Source organism: Panulirus ornatus, chromosome 27, assembly GCF_036320965.1.
Source record: "Panulirus ornatus isolate Po-2019 chromosome 27, ASM3632096v1, whole genome shotgun sequence".
Lineage (NCBI taxonomy): Eukaryota > Metazoa > Arthropoda > Malacostraca > Decapoda > Palinuridae > Panulirus > Panulirus ornatus.
In genome coordinates this window covers 14979128-14995599 of record NC_092250.1, presented here as the reverse complement: position 1 = coordinate 14995599, position 16472 = coordinate 14979128, and positions in this window count along the sequence as shown.

Here is a 16472-nt window from a genome sequence, read left to right as displayed (position 1 = left end):
GCTCAGTACACAATGCTCAGTGCACAATGCTCAGTACACAATGTTCAGTGCACAATGCTCAGTACACAATGCTCAGTACACAATGCTCAGTGCACAATGCTCAGTACACAATGTTCAGTGCACAATGCTCAGTACACAATGTTCAGTGCACAATGCTCAGTACACAATGTTCAGTGCACAATGCTCAGTACACAATGTTCAGTGCACAATGCTCAGTACACAATGCTCAGTACACAATGTTCAGTGCACAATGCTCAGTACACAATGCTCAGTGTACAATGCACAGCGAAGCTCGTACAAGTCAAATGATACACCACAACTACACCCACACCCCTAGTCTGAAGGGGGTGTATCTGCCAGGGGGTATATATATATATATATATATATATATATATATATATATATATATATATATATATATATATATATATATATATATATATATATTCCTAAGAGCCCACGGGGAAAACGAAACACGATAAGTTCCCAAGTGCACTTTCGTGTCATAATCACATCACCAGGGGAGACACAAGAGAGAAATATAACAGTCAGTTGATATACAACGAAGAGACGAAGCTAAGACGCCATTAATGTGAAAACATGCGATTGTCCAAGTCAGACAACGAGCGTATCATAAACTTATCATGTGGACAAGAAGGTGAATTGTTTACAAATGTTATCAACAATAAAGCTATACAGACACACACACACACACACAAATATATATATATATATATATATATATATATATATATATATATATATATATATATATATATATATATATAACCACGCTTTTAGAAAATAGAACCAACACAATCAGAAATTAATACCCTACACCCATACACACCCTAAATTCTTCTCTCTTCCATTTTCAAACCGTCCCATCTCCTCTAAAAAAAAAGAAAAATTAATCTTATATGGAAAAGAAAAACGCGAGATGGTACCACACGCTGCCTTACTTCCTGATTAGGTTCGACACACAAAATACGGTGTCGTATTTTCTTATTTTTTCGCGTCCTTTTTTCTTTTTTCTTTTACTGTGCACCTTAATCACCCTTCCGTCCCAAAGTCCGGGTCGTAATCATGTCACATCTTTTGGTTTATCTTGGCAGCTTAAAGGAAGGGAGGGAAGGGTGTGTTGGGGTGGGTGGGTGGGTTGGGATTGTGGTAGGTGAGTGGGTGGGTTGGAGTGGGGTGGGTGGGTGGCTGCTTGTCATCTTCCCTTAATTCAAAACTTCTTGAATAACTTAAACCTACATATTTATTCCATTTACTTATTACACTTAGTCGGTGTCTCCCGCGCTAGCGAGGTAGCGCAAGGAAACAGACGAAAGAATTTCCCAACCCAACCACATACACATGTATATACATACACGCGCATATACATACAAAGTATGCATACATATACATACAGACATATACACATGTACATATTAATACATGATGCCTTCATCAATTCCAGTTGCCACTCCGCTGCACGTGAAATGGCACCCCCCTCCCCCCGCAGCGCGCGCGGTAGCGCCAGGAAAGACAGCAAAGGCCCCATCGTTCACACTCATCTCTAGCGTCATGTGTAATGCATCGAAACCACAGCTCCCTTTCCACACCCAGGCCCCACAGAACTTTCCATGGTTTACCCCAGACGCTTCACATGCCCTGGTTTAATCCATTGACAGCACGTCGACCCCGTACACCACATCGTTCCAATTCACTCTATTTCTTGCACGCCTTTCACCCTCCGTATGTTCAGGCCCCACGCTCAAAATCTTTCACTCCATCCTTCCACCTCCAATTTGGTCTCCCACTTCTCCTCGTTCCCTCCACTTCTGACACATATATCCTCTTGGTCAATCTTTCCTCACTCATTCTCTCCATGTGACCAAACCATTTCAATACACCCTCCTCTGCTCTCTCAACCACACTCTTTTTAATACCACACATCTCTCTTACCCTTACATTACTTACTCGATCAAACCACCTCACACCACATATTGTCCTCAAACATCTCATTTCCAACACATCTACCCTCCTCCGCACAACCCTATCTATAGCCCATGCCTCGCAACCATATAACATTGTTGGAACCATTATTCCTCAAACGTAACCATTTTGCTTTCCGAGATAACGTTTTCGCCCTTTCCCCACATTCTTTAACGCTCCCAGAACCTTCGCCCCCTCCCCCACCCAATGATTCCTTCCGCTTCCATGGTTTTTATCCGTTGCCAAATCCACTCACACATATCTAAAAGACTTCACTTCCTCCATTTTTTCTCCATTCAAACTTACCTCCTAACTGACTTTTCCCTCAACCTTACTGTAACTAATAACCTTGCCTTATTCACATTTACACTCAGCTTTTTTCTTCCAAAACACTTAACCAAACTCATCACCAGCTTCTACATTTCTCACCCGAATCAGCCACCAGCGCTGTATCATCAGCGAACAACAACTGACTCACTTCCCAAGCTCTCTCATCCACAACAGACTGCATACTTGCCCCTCTTTCCCCAAAAATCTTGCATTCACCTCCCAACCACCCCCATCCATAAACAAATTTAAAAAGCCATGGAGACTCGAACCCATTAATAAAAAATAATGCCATTATTTTAAACGATCCTGTAAAATTCCACTCCCTTTCTTCCAAATAAAACACAAATAAATAAAAAAAAAAACACTTCTATACGAAATCGAGTCCCTAAAGAAACATTTTTCGAACACACGTAAAAAAAGGAAAAATCAAATACCTTTTACATAATCGTCTATTGAAAACTATTCACTCGCATTGTCTCTCTAAATTTCAAAGCACACGGAAGCATAATTAAAAAGCCACGGGGACAATGAAAGTGTAAACAACTCACAACTGCCCCCCCCCCTAATCCTCATTGGGGTCTCGAAGTCTCGTTCGGTGATTCACAGCGAGGGTCGAACCCCCTCTCTCTGATGTCAAAAAAAAAAAGGCTTACTCCTTCAAGGTCATACAATATCCTTAGTAAAAGGCTTCGTAAAACCATTAGGACATTATTATAATCCTTGAGCTCCTGTGACAACGCTTTGGGGATTTTCACGGTAAATATATATGTATATATATATATATATATATATATATATATATATAATATATATATATATATATATATATATATTATATAAATATATATTCCATGAGTCCACGGGGAAAATGAAACCGAAAAGTTCCCAAGTGCACTTTTCCCGTCATAAATCACATCACATCAGGGGGGACACAAGAGAGAAATATAACAGTCAGTTGATATACAACGAAGAGACGAAGCTAGGACGCCATTTAGTTTACCAATGGCGAAAGAAAAAAAAATTCTATCGATCACATATAACAAATACACACACACACACACACACACACACACACACACACCAGGTACCCATTCATCGACCAGCCCCTCCAAGGGGGAGGATGAACACCTAGGACGGGTGTGGGGCCGGGGCGACTGTCGCCCCCCCCATTAGGATTCGAACCCATGTGCTCCCGTGCCGACTCAGGGTATATGTGTATGTGTGTGTGTGTGTGTGTGTGTGTGTGTGTGTGTGTCTGTGTGTGTGTATATGTGTGTGTGTGTGTGTGTGTGTGTGTGTGTGTGTGTGTGTGTGTGTGTATATGTGTGTGTGTCTGTGTGTGTGTGTGTGTGTGTGTGTGTGTGTGTGTGTGTGTGTGTGTCTGTGTGTGTCTGTGTGTGTGTGTGTGTATGTGTGTGTCTGTGTGTGTCTGTGTGTGTGTGTGTATGTGTGTGTCTGTGTGTGTCTGTGTGTGTGTGTGTGTGTGTGTGTGTGTGTGTGTGTGTGTATGTGTGTGTGTGTGTGTGTGTGTGTGTGTGTGTGTGTGTCTGTCTGTGTGTATGTGTGTGTGTGTGTGTGTGTGTGTGTGTGTGTGTCTGTCTGTGTGTGTGTGTGTGTGTGTCTGTGTGTGTGTGTGTGTGTGTGTGTGTGTGTGTGTGTGTGTGTGTGTATGTATGTATGTATGTATGTATGTATGTATGTATGTATGTGTGTGTGTGTGTGTGTGTGTGTGTGTGTGTGTGTGTGTGTGTGTGTGTGACAACGCACTAATTACTATGCTAATGGGACCCCGTAATTACAGCGGGGCAAAACATCTTCAAACACAAGAGATGATTTTAATTGCCTCAGACACATGAAAAATTCTCCTGAAGACATCCTATCCTTGTCCTTCTTCCTTGAACGCACAGCTGGAGTTCTAGTGAACGCCCAGCGTATCCATGAAGGTGGGGGCGTGGGCTTACGCAAGAACGCGAGTTTAGGGGGGCGGGGCGTGTGGGGGTGTCGTGTGGGCGTGTACATTAACATGAACGTGGGTGTGGGATCGGGTCGTGGGCGTGTATAAGACCGTGACTGTCCGTGGGCGTGCTAGACACGGGCGTGGGCGTAGATGTCGGAGACATACGGGCGTGGGCGTGCCAGACAAGGGCGTGGGCGTAGATGTCGGAGACATACGGGCGTGGGCGTAGATGTCGGAGACATACGGGCGTGGGCGTGCTAGACACGGGCGTGGGCGTAGATGTCGGAGACATACGGGCGTGGGCGTGCTAGACACGGGCGTGGGCGTAGATGTTGGAGACGTAAGACCCAGTACCTCTCCCCCCCCCCCCTCAGGACCTCATACGTAAACAATCTTACAAATTAACTTTCTAAGACGGAGTGGCGCGCGCCCCATCTTACCACGCCCCCCAGCGCGCGCGCACACACACACACACACACACACACACACACACACACACACAGGGGCAACCCTTCGGTTCCCTCGAAGCCTCACAGCGCTCAGGGTAGATCCAGCCGACCATGCTCAGTACACAATGTTCAGTACACAATGCTCAGTACACAATGTTCAGTGCACAATGTTCAGTGCACAGTGCTCAGTACACAGTGTTTAGTACACAATGCTCAGTACACAATGCTCAGTGCTCAGTACACAATGTTCAGTGCACAGTGCTCAGTACACAATGCTCAGTGCACAGTGCTCAGTACACAATGCTCAGTACACAATGCTCAGTGCACAATGCTCAGTGCACAATGCTCAGTGCACAATGCTCAGTGCACAGTGCACAGTACACAATGCTCAGTGCACAATGTTCCGTGCACAATGTTCAGTGCACAATGCTCAGTACACAATGCTCAATGCACACAATGCTCAGTGCACAGTGCTCAGTACACAATGTTCAGTACACAATGCTCAGTACACAATGCTCAGTGCACAGTGCTCAGTACACAATGCTCAGTACACAATGTTCAGTGCACAATGCTCAGTGCACAGTGCTCAGTACACAATGTTCAATGCACAGTGCTCAGTACACAATGCACAGTGCACAGTGCTCAGTACACAATGTTCAGTACACAATGTTCAGTGCACAATGCTCAGTACACAATGCTCAATGCACACAATGCTCAGTGCACAGTGCTCAGTACACAATGTTCAGTGCACAATGTTCAGTGCACAATGCTCAGTACACAATGCTCAGTACACAATGCTCAGTGCACAGTGCTCAGTACACAATGCTCAGTACACAATGTTCAGTGCACAATGCTCAGTGCACAGTGCTCAGTACACAATGTTCAGTGCACAGTGCTCAGTACACAATGCTCAGTGCACAGTGCTCAGTACACAATGCTCAGTACACAATGCTCAATGCACACAATGCTCAGTGCACAATGCTCAGTACACAATGCTCAGTACACAATGCTCAGTGCACAGTGCTCAGTACACAATGTTCAGTGCACAATGCTCAGTGCACAGTGCTCAGTACACAATGTTCAGTGCACAGTGCTCAGTACACAATGCTCAGTGCACAGTGCTCAGTACACAATGCTCAGTACACAATGCTCAATGCACACAATGCTCAGTGCACAGTGCTCAGTACACAATGTTCAGTGCACAGTGCTCAGTACACAATGTTCAGTACACAATGCTCAGTACACAATGCTCAGTGCACTGCTCAGTACACAATGCTCAGTACACAATGTTCAGTGCACAATGCTCAGTGCACAATGCTCAGTACACAATGTTCAGTGCACAGTGCTCAGTACACAATGCTCAGTGCACAATGCTCAGTGCACAGTGCTCAGTACACAATGTTCAGTGCACAGTGCTCAGTACACAATGCTCAGTACACAATGTTCAGTGCACAATGCTCAGTGCACAATGCTCAGTACACAATGCTCAGTACACAATACTCAGTGCACACAATGCTCAGTGCACACAATGTTCAGTGCACAATGCTCAGTGCACAATGCTCAGTGCACACAATGCTCAGTGCACAATGCTCAGTACACAATGCTCAGTGCACACAATGCTCAGTGCACACAATACTCAGTGCACAATGCTCAGTACACAATGTTCAGTGCACAAAATGCTCAATGCACACAATGCTCAATGCACAATGCTCAGTGCACACAATGCTCAGTGCACAATGCTCAGTGCACAATGCTCAGTACACAATGTTCAGTGCACAATGCTCAGTACACAATGCTCAGTGCACAATGCTCAGTGTACAATGCTCAGTGTACAATGTTCAGTGCACAATGCTCAGTGCACAATGCTCAGTACACACAATGCTCAGTACACAATTCTCAGTGCACAATGCTCAGTGTACAATGCACAGCGAAGCCCGTACAAGTCAAATGATACACCACAACTATCTGCCAGGGGGTATATATATATATATATATATATATATATATATATATATATATATATATATATATATATATATATATATATTCCTAAGAGCCCACGGGGAAAACGAAACACGATAAGTTCCCAAGTGCACTTTCGTGTCATAATCACATCATCAGGGGAGACACAAGAGAGAAATATAACAGTCAGTTGATATAGAACGAAGAGACGTAGCTAGGACGCCATTAATGTGAAAACATGCGATGATTGTCCAAGACAGACAACGAGCGCATCATAAACTTATCATGTGGACAAGAAGGTGAATTGTTTACAAATGTTATCAACAATAAAGCTATACAGACACACACACACACACACAAATATATATATATATATATATATATATATATATATATATATATATATATATATATATATATATATATATATAACCACGCTTTTAGAAAATAGAACCAACACGCATCAGATATTAATACCCTACACCCATACACACCCTAAATTCTTCTCTCTTCCATTTTCAAACCGTCCCATCTCCTCTAAAAAAAAAGAAAAATTAATCTTATATGGAAAAGAAAACGCGAGATGGTACCACACGCTGCCTTACTTCCCTGATTAGGTTCGACACACAAAATACGGTGTCGTATTTTCTTATTTTTTCGCGTCCTTTTTTTCTTTTTTCTTTTACTGTGCACCTTAATCACCCTTCCGTCCCAAAGTCCGGGTCGTAATCATGTCACATCTTTTGGTTTATCTTGGCAGCTTAAAGGAAGGGAGGGAAGGGTGTGTTGGGGTGGGTGGGTGGGTTGGGATTGTGGTAGGTGAGTGGGTGGGTTGGAGTGGGGTGGGTGGGTGGCTGCTTGTCATCTTCCCTTAATTCAAAACTTCTTGAATAACTTAAACCTACATATTTATTCTATTTACTTATTACACTTAGTCGGTGTCTCCCGCGCTAGCGAGGTAGCGCAAGGAAACAGACGAAAGAATTTCCCAACCCAACCACATACACATGTATATACATACACGCGCATATACATACAAAGTATGCATACATATACATACAGACATATACACATGTACATATTAATACATGATGCCTTCATCAATTCCAGTTGCCACTCCGCTGCACGTGAAATGGCACCCCCCTCCCCCCGCAGGCGCGCGCGGTAGCGCCAGGAAAGACAGCAAAGGCCCCATTCGTTCACACTCAGTCTCTAGCTGTCATGTGTAATGCATCGAAACCACAGCTCCCTTTCCACACCCAGGCCCCACAGAACTTTCCATGGTTTACCCCAGACGCTTCACATGCCCTGGTTCAATCCATTGACAGCACGTCGACCCCGGTACACCACATCGTTCCAATTCACTCTATTTCTTGCACGCCTTTCACCCTCCTGTATGTTCAGGCTCCCATCGCTCAAAATCTTTTCACTCCATCCTTCCACCTCCAATTTGGTCTCCCACTTCTCCTCGTTCCCTCCACTTCTGACACATATATCCTCTTGGTCAATCTTTCCTCACTCATTCTCTCCATGTGACCAAACCATTTCAATACACCCTCCTCTGCTCTCTCAACCACACTCTTTTTATTACCACACATCTCTCTTACCCTTACATTACTTACTCGATCAAACCACCTCACACCACATATTGTCCTCAAACATCTCATTTCCAACACATCTACCCTCCTCCGCACAACCCTATCTATAGCCCATGCCTCGCAACCATATAACATTGTTGGAACCATTATTCCTTCAAACGTAACCATTTTTGCTTTCCGAGATAACGTTTCCGCCTTCCACACATTCTTTAACGCTCCCAGAACCTTCGCCCCCTCCCCCACCCAATGATTCCTTCCGCTTCCATGGTTCTATCCGTTGCCAAATCCACTCACACATATCTAAAAGACTTCACTTCCTCCAGTTTTTCTCCATTCAAACTTACCTCCTAACTGACTTTTCCCTCAACCTTACTGTACCTAATAACCTTGCTCTTATTCACATTTACACTCAGCTTTCTTCTTCACACACTTTACCAAACTCAGTCACCAGCTTCTACAGTTTCTCACCCGAATCAGCCACCAGCGCTGTATCATCAGCGAACAACAACTGACTCACTTCCCAAGCTCTCTCATCCACAACAGACTGCATACTTGCCCCTCTTTCCAAAACTCTTGCATTCACCTCCCTAACAACCCCCATCCATAAACAAATTAAACAGCCATGGAGACTCGAACCCATTAATAATAATAATGCCATTATTTTAAACGTATCCTGTAAAACTCCACTCCCGTTTCTTCCAAATAAAACACAAATGAAATAAAAAAAAAAAACACTTCTATACGAAATCGAGTCATAAAGAAACATTTTTCGAACACACGTAAAAAAAGGAAAAATCAAATACCTTTTACATAATCGTCTATTGAAAACTATTCACTCGCATTGTCTCTCTAAATTTCAAAGCACACGGAAGCATAATTAAAAAGCCACGAGGACAATGAAAGTGTAAACAACTCACAACTGCCCCCCCCCTAATCCTCATTGGGGTCTCGAAGTCTCGTTCGGTGATTCACCGCGAGGGTCGAACCCCGTCTCTCTGATGTCAAAAAAAAAAGGCTTACTCCTTCAAGGTCATACAATATCCTTAGTAAAATGGCTTCGTAAAACCATTTAGGACATTACTATAATCCTTGAGCCTCCTGTGACCAACGCATGGTGATTTTCACGGTATATATATATATATATATATATATATATATATATATATATATATATATATATATATATACATATATATATATATATATATATATATATATATATATATATATATATATATATATATTCCTAAGAGTCCACGGGGAAAATGAAACGCGAAAAGTTCCCAAGTGCACTTTCGTGTCATAATCACATCATCAGGGGAGACACAAGAGAGAAATATAACAGTCAGTTGATATACATCGAAGAGACGAAGCTAGGACGCCATTTGGTTTACCAATGGCGAAAGAAAAAAAAAATTCTATCGATCACATATAACAATTTCGTAACTTCAGCGACGGCGTAAACCGTTTAAAATCATAAATAAAAACACTACCCAGCTGATTATCGTAGCGCTACACGCGGCAGCACGTCATAGAGTTACCAGATATCGCCTTCACACTCAATAGGCATCACACTCGTGTTAGGGAATGGGTGGGTAAGGTGGGTAGGGTAAAAGAGTCACACACACACACATATATATGTATATATTTCACACAACAAAGAACCAGTTGTTACTTCAAGTACGAGCATGACATCACGTGACCACACCCCCTCCACTGGCCAAAAGAGGAAAGGGGGGGGGGGGGGGGGAAGGACACACACACACACACACACACAAGAAAAAACGCTAACATTCTCCTTCGTTTAAAAAAAAACACAAGCGAGACGACACCTCCAAGCTAACGCCAAAGGCATCCCACAGTTAATTTGGTTAACGCACGACGCGTTCTGATCGAAGCTGTCGAGAAAAATACCCTTAAAACCACCTCGTTGGCTCGTTAGATCGATCGTTAGGCAGCGATTTTGGCCTCCATGGGTCTATGTTGCCGGCTGGCGGAAGCAAGGTCAGGTCAGGGGTCAAGGTCAAGGTCGGCCCTTGTTATTTAAGGCCATTCGAACGTAAACTACAACAGGGGCTTGTTAAGAGTGAACCACCTATTGTTTAATGGTCATTCAGCTAACAATGGCTTTATCTAGTTTCTTGTCAATAAATGTTTTACGAACAAAAAATAAACCGGGACATTTCCATATGGTCTCACATAATAAAGTCAACTTCTATATACATCGATATGTGTAAAATATACATAGCATATACATAATCTATATAAAAAACGGATATTTCTATATCACGTAATAAAGTCAACTTCTATACGTCGATATGTGTAAAATATACATAGCATATACATAATTCATAGCCAAAAAACCCGGATATTTCTATACCACGTAATAAAATTAACTTCTATACATCTATACGTGTAAAATATACATAGCATATACACAATTTATAGCAAAACCCGGATATTTCTATATCACGTAATAAAATCAACTTCTACACACCAACACATGTAAAAATATACACAACACGTACATAATCCTATAGAAACCCTAACTACATAATCATGCCGTCTATATAAACATATTTCGTAGAGTTTAAATAAACTTCACTAACCGTAAGAACAGATGGGAGTCCAGTACAATGACGCCCGAAATGGTTTCACTTCCGTCGAAGTGCCTTTTGTACCCAGTCCGTGGAAGGGCCACTGTGTGTATGTGTCTCCAATTACGTTCACTGCTAGGTCAATGGTCGTCACGGCACAACACTGAGGTCAAAGGGCGTTTAAAAATAGTTTAAAAACACGGTGATAAATGCACGTATATCCTCCCTTACGTCCTCACCTCGCCCTGGCCCTGGGCGAACTGGCGTGTAAACAAAAGAGCTGCACGTCCAAAGGCGACCCAGGCATAAAATGTAGTTAAGATGTGGAACTCCTCCACTCCATCCATGCTTTTCGTGGAGATGTCACACGAAGCGTTGACTACTAACGCCATCTTTTGGGTAGATTCCTCAACTTTTTTTTTGGGAGGGACGAGAACGTAGGTAGGATTTATATAAAAGAGGTGAGGTTACACGGTGTGTGAGCAGCCATATCCGCTGGTGTTAATATGAGGTGTATATATAATTGTTGTGGTTGTATTACTGTATCCAATTAAATGTATTAGACTTGAGAGATGACATTCCCGCTTGTAAAGTTATACAGTCCTGATTACGTACAACGTACACATGGCGAAAATGGCCTTATTACGTAATACTATTATGTCCTTATTACGTACAACGTACACATGGCGAAAATGGCCTTATTACGTATTAATAAAACGGCCTTATTACGTACAACGTACACACGGTAAAAATGTCCGTATTACGTGATACTAAGATGTCCTTATTATGCACAAAGTACACACGGTGATATGTCCGTATTACGTAATACTAAGATGTCTTTATTGCGTACAACGTGCATACGGTAAAATGTCCTTATTACGTACAACGTAGGCACTGTAAAATGTCCTTATTGCGTATCCCTAAAATGTCCTTATTACGTACAACGTACACAAGGGTAAAATGTCCTGAACACTTACAACGTACACGCAATGAAAATGCCCCATCTACGTACAACGTACATACGTCATAAGTACTGGATAAATGAGATAAATTTTGTAATAATTATGAGAGCTCCCCTTTATAGTTATCGGCATTGAATTATGTGTATTTTAACTCTGACGCGCCGGGTGTTTAAATCACCAAGAGACATTGAATTTAAATGCCTTATCTTTTTTTTTTTTTTCTAAATCTGTGACAGCATGGGCTATTGAAACCCTAGTGAAGGTCATTTCATTCATACTCTATGTATATTCATAGCTATTTATATCTAAGGGTGGATGAACAGCTGGGTTGACTGTAGGCGTACAATTAGGATTCGAACCGATGCCATACTCGACCCCCTTTTGGTGGCCGGTCTCGTGAATGCGTCATGGTTAGGGAGGCTATAGCCGCCACACCACGATATTCTGTCTTCTGTCATATTCAGAATATTCTAAATACGGAATTACATTTAAATTACGTAAAAACTAGTTCCTCTATACACGGAATTACATTTAAATTACGTAAAAACTAGTTCCTTTCTGTACACGAATTACATTTGAATTACGTAAAAACTAGTTCCTTTCTGTACACAGAATTACATTTGAATTACGTAAAAACTAGTTCCTTTCTGTACACAGAATTACATTTGAATTACCTAAAACTAGTTCCTTTCCGTGCACAGAATTACATTTCAATTACCTAAAAACTAGCTCCTTTCCGTAAACGGAATTATATTTGGATTATTGGATTATATTTGGATTATAATATTCAAGCTATTGAGCGCTCTTAATACAGATTAGAATACTCTTAGAAATTCATTCGAACTCAGACGAATGACCAATTCTAGTTTCGATAGACCCAGAAAGGAAGAAGGAAATGTATATAGGAGGGAGAAGAAAATAGCCAGCATGTGCTCGTGTGAGAGCTCAAATAAACCTCGTAATTATATTTGAATAATGTAATCATCATCATTATCAGGGTGTAAACACTAAACCTCGAAATTACATTTGAATAATGTAATTATCATTATCATCAGGGTGTAAACACTCACACAGGAAAGGAATTACCTTTTTCATTCCACCTCTCCAGCATAAACCACGGAATTACATTTAAACCACAGAATTACATTTAAACCACAGAATTACATTTGAATAATGTAATCATCATCAGTGTGTGAACACGAACACAGGAAAGGAATCACCACGCAATTACATTTGAATAATGTAATTATCATCACCATCAGTGTGTTACTAAACACGACCTTTTTTTTTTGATTCCATTGGTGATTAGTATGTAAACACGGACACAGAAATTACCTTTTCTTGATTCCACTGGTGATCAGTATGTAAACACGGACACAGAAATTACCTTTTCTTGATTCCATTGGTGATCTATACACCTCGTCGCTGGATGTTTGAAAACCTTAATCCTATCTCTCAACAGACGCTGAAGGGACGACCACTACACCCGTTGGGGAAATTCATCGCATTTAACCAAACAGATCCGTTCGCTGGGAAGGGTTGGAAAAGGGGGGCGGGCGGCCTTTCCCCCTCCCACCCTTTCCCGTTTTGTGGGAAAACGGACGGGTTCCTGGAGGGGTTTCCAAAAGTAGGAGGGGTAGGGAAAAGGAAGGGTTGGTTGGTTGGTTGGTGAGGATACACAGCAAGCCACTCACCCTCCTTGAATTGCTTACCGTCTTTGACGAAACCATAGCCAGCCTGCTTCCCCAACCTTCGTTGTCCACCCTTTAGCGACTCGTGGCTTACCTTCTCTTCTTCTTCTTCTTCATCATTTACTCCGTCAGTAGCATTGCCAGGTAGGTGGGGTGAGGAGAGGAGCCAGCTCCTCCATATATTGTGGATCTGGACTTAACCTCCTCGTCCTCTCTCTCTTGTGTAAAACATGTCCACTGCCTCTTCTTATCCCTTATACCTACGTCCTCTTCCTCCCTATATCCAATTCCTCTTCCTCCCTATACCCATCTGTTCTTCCTCCCTATACACATCTCTTCTTCCTCCCTATACCTGTCTTCTCCTCCTCCTCCTCCCTTACACCCCTCCTCACCCCACACACACCAAACCCGTCAACACTCGCGCATCTGTGGCTTACAGAAGGGAATAGAATCCTCCTATACACCAGACTGTGAGCGATCCGAGGGAGATCAGAATCCACTCAAGACTCTTGGATGTAGGGATTCCGGCTGTGGTTCCCTCTATAGGCGGCGCAAGTCACCACAATGGCACATTACGTGGGTAGTTTGGCCCACAGCCGAATGGGGTGAGGGAGCTGAGCTCGGTGCTGGCCAGCATCAAAATGAATGGGATCATCACTTCTCCATCCACAATGCCTCGTATCAAACCTGATGATTTATTCTAGCGTTTTCCATCATCTATATATATATATATATATATATATATATATATATATATATATATATATATATTCCAATGAGTTCACGGGGAAATAAAACACGATAAGTTCCTAAGTGCAGTTTCGTGTAATAATAAGTTCCCAAGTGCAGTTTCGTGTAATAATCACATCAGGGCAGATACAAGAAAGAAATATAACAAGTCAGTCGAGGATAATTTACGTATTACATTAGAATTCAGGGAAGAAATAGATAGGAAACATGAGATATGATGAGTAGGTTTTTTGTGGTGAAGAAAACTTGAACAAAGATGCGTGTATAAAAGACTTCGAGAACACTTGATTTATGACCAGGGATGTTTCAGACGAAGGTGGTTGAGGAAGGATGCGGGATCGGATGAATTGGGAGAATTTCGTATAAGGGTATGAAAATAAATGGGGACTACTTTTTATTTTCTTCTAGCTTGGAGAAGCACCTGAGCAGAATGGAGTGGAAGGAAGCGCTTTTTATAATGCATGACTCTCCATGTCTTTCTAACCTAATGGGGAATGGTTTGGGGATGTGTGAAGGCTGTATGTGTCTGTTGCACTATTGGAGAGTAAGAATCTATTGACATAACCGTACACAGACTGGGCCTGATAGATAGACAGATATATAGACTAAGAGTATCGTATCTAAGACAGACAGGGCCTGTTAGATAGATAGATAGATAAAGAGTATCATATCTTGTTTTATGTTGAAGGCTACAGTCATACTCAAAAGTCCACATCAAGGCCGGGCCTTCCTTATCTGAAATATAGAGAGAATATGAAATAGAGAAAGGGAAAGTACGAATTTTGGAAGTGAAAAACCTATCTCTTGAAATGTGCCAGGTCATAGTTACTGGGAATGACATGAGAAGGTTGAATGTTCCAAAGGTTCGAGGTGCAGGGAAAAGAAGGAGGTATCAAAACGGCCCACTCTTTCGAGTTACCAGATGGCCACGTGTATTCACTCCCTTTTCGAGGAAGTAACACACAGACGCAACACGAATGTGTAAATAAGGGTGTAGTGAAGACATTTAACATGTCCTGTGTGTATAACTTGTCATTAATTTATATATCAAGTATGACTTTGAAAGAAATGATGAAGGACTTTAGGAAATACATCACTGTGAATACGAAGGATCAACATGGGTCAGGTAGATCACTCGGACAGCTCTGTTGCTCTGACTCTACCTCCTCGAGGTCACACAGCGAGTGAAGGGTCTACCTTTGGAGTATCTACCTCCCTGGGGACACAAGACTCATCATGGAAGTCCACACCTCCCTGCTACTGGACGTAGCGCAGTTTTTGAGCTAGCAGGATCCATGGGGTGGGGGAAAAGAACCCCATCCTGGGTCACACCAGGACTTTCTTAGATAGAAATCCAGGGGTTAATGATCTATAAATGACTATCTATTAATGTGGTATAAGCTATTAACACAGTCATTTGGCTTCGCATCTCTCGCCAGCCACTTCCCCTGGGTTTGAGACCCCAGCCACTTCCCTAACTACTTACCACCTCTGATGACCACAGTATTCACCAATATTCAAGGATATTCTGTAACTACCACTACTACTACTACTACTACTACTACTACTACTACTACTACTACTGTAGTATTCAGACACTTGGCGAAAAGGATGAATAAGGAAAGACATTACTTTCGAGATGTCTTCTACTCGTATAATCATGAAGTACAACATATACAAACTCATTTGTCGTGAAGTACAACACATGTGTACAAGGTATGAAAGGAAAGACCATGTTTATTGAGAATCTATATTGCGACATTAGCGATAATGGACCACACAAACATATGGTTCATATTAAGACTCGTTCCCCGATCAGAAACATGAACTGAGAGACTGGGAACAGTGGTTGTGTGGTGTGGTTGTATGGTGGGTTCCACAGTAAGAGCTAGCGAGCTGGCTGGCTGGCTGGCTGGAGTGGGTCTAAGTGGGGTGGAAATGGATGGGCAATGTGATGGGTTCTGTTGGGAAACCCACACCCACATACACACACACACACACACACACACAGAGCTCCCAGATGAAAGTAAACAGTTGTCATAAAGTTATAAAATATGAGCCTGGTGATGGGTGAGAGGAAATGGCCTCGTATATATCTTGTTTCTCAAACATTTTAAGAAGGGATTGTGAAACTTGCGGGCATCACAGTATATATATATATCTCTCCTGTGTCGTGGGCAATGACCAAGACAT